This window comes from Propithecus coquereli, unplaced genomic scaffold (genome assembly GCF_000956105.1).
Source record: "Propithecus coquereli isolate 6110/MARCELLA unplaced genomic scaffold, Pcoq_1.0 Scaffold14, whole genome shotgun sequence".
NCBI lineage: Eukaryota > Metazoa > Chordata > Mammalia > Primates > Indriidae > Propithecus > Propithecus coquereli.
Genome location: NW_012138302.1, coordinates 6,928,790 through 6,930,749, shown reverse-complemented (window position 1 = coordinate 6,930,749; position 1,960 = coordinate 6,928,790). Strand labels below are relative to the sequence as shown.

Sequence of the window (1,960 nt, the reverse complement as noted above, 5' to 3'; positions counted from 1 at the left end):
GAGTGGTAGAAAATTGAGAAAATTTGGTGTTTATGTTGCTGAATAAAGGAAAGAATCATTTTTCTTGTTTACTCTCAAAAGAAATTTTTGGGATTGGGTGGTTTAGGACAGCAGGGATCAGGTGAATCCAAACGCTAGAAACTTTTGAAACTCAACATGCTTTTTAACAAGTAGTCTTTCAAAATAATTTTTACTGTATTCTATTCATTGGACTTTTGAAGGTTTATTTTACATAGTTCTGGAGAGGGTAGAAAAATGAATATAAGAAAAATGTATTTAGAGAGATAAACTGTAGACAACTCTTAGTTGTTTAAGGATAAATGAAATGTGTATTTTATAATAGCAGACATATAATCATCTCCTTTGTTCAAAAACCCCCTGTGGATACGAAAATCCTTGAATGTTCAAGTCTCTTATATAAAATGGCTTAGTTTTGCATGTAATCCATGCACATCCTCCCTTATACTTTAAATCATCTCTAGATTATTTATAATACCTAATACGAAATAAATGCTATGTAAATAGTTATTATACTATGTTTTAAAAAATTTGTATTTTTGTTTGTTTGTTTGTTTTTTGAGACAGTCTTGCTCTGTCGCCCTGGGTGGAGTGCAGTGGCATCATCCTAGCTCATTGCAACCTGAAACTCCTGGGCTCAAGTGATCCTCTTGCCTCAGCCTCCCTGAGTGCTAGGATTACAGGCATGAGCCACTGCTCCTGGCCTGTCATTTTTATTATTGTTTTTTTCCCCCAAATAATTTCGATCTGTGGTTGGTTGAATCTGAGATTGGCTGAGTCAGCAGATGTGGAACCTGCAGATACAGAGGGCCCACTGTACAAGCAAACCATCGTAGTATGGCAGGTAACATTCAATTTGACTGAAGTAAATGGAGAATTCACAAAGAAGGAGGCATTTGAGCTAGGAATGAAAAAGAAGGATTTTGATATATGGGTCAAGGTTGAGAGGAAGAAAGAATTAAATTGAGAAAGGGAATAAAATCATGAAAATACTTGGTGTTTTGGTGTGTCTAGACTTTTATTTTGTTGGAAAGATGTAGTGGAGGATGAAGTAAAAAATAAGTTTGGGGCAGATTACAGAGAGTGTTGAGTATGATTCAATAAAATTTGTATATTATTTTGTAGACAATGGGAATTCATTGATATTTATATTTCTTCTATAAGCAATGTTTTGAGTTTATTTGAAAATAAAAATATAAAGTCATCCAGATCTATGACTTTTTATTTTCCAATTTCCCTTCCAGTCCTTGCCCACAGGGATCCATGCTTTTTATGTAGTTAACAATTTTATAGCCATTTGTATCTATTTACCTGTTTTATAATGATTATTTCATGTTGCTGAGCACATTCCAGTTTTTTTAAAGGTCATGTGTACTTTTTCTTTTTTCTGTGTTTGGGAAGCTAACATGAGCAGTGAACTAAATATGGGCAAGGAGACCTATTAAGGAGACTCTTGTCATAGTGCTGGTGAAAAATGATGGAGGATTATGCCAAGTCAGCAGTAAGAATGGAGACAGACCAAGAGAAGAGGGGCAGACTTAACCTGGGCTCTCTTGAATTCCAGCTTAGATTGGAGTGCCTTTCATCAAGGTTCCATTACTGATTATTTTTCCAGAAAAGCAGTCATCAGTCAAATCATTTCGAATTCGGGTCACTTGTGATGGTGACAGTTTGAAATAATCCATCAATTTCTCTGCTTGTGTTCAAAATAGTATTTATCAAGCCTCCAGTCAGCCCCTTTAGCTAATTAATCTCTTGATATGAATTTTGCAATCAAGGCCTAATTAGAGCTTTTTTTCCTTTTTCTGTATGTCTGCGCATCTTCAGGGGAGGCAGCAGGGATTTATGTGAAAAGCATAATACCTGGCAGCGCCGCGCACCACAATGGCCACATTCAAGTGAATGACAAAATAGTTGCTGTAAGTAACTGTCCTCTGCTTTA

At 35.8% G+C, this 1,960-nt stretch overlaps 1 protein-coding gene across 1 annotated transcript in view; it reads left to right on the top strand.

Moving 5' to 3' along the window:
- The window catches only part of INADL (InaD-like (Drosophila)), a 339,614-nt gene that overhangs the window by 48,039 nt on the left and 289,615 nt on the right, over window positions 1–1,960 (top strand). The gene's annotated exons all lie outside the window — the stretch shown is intronic.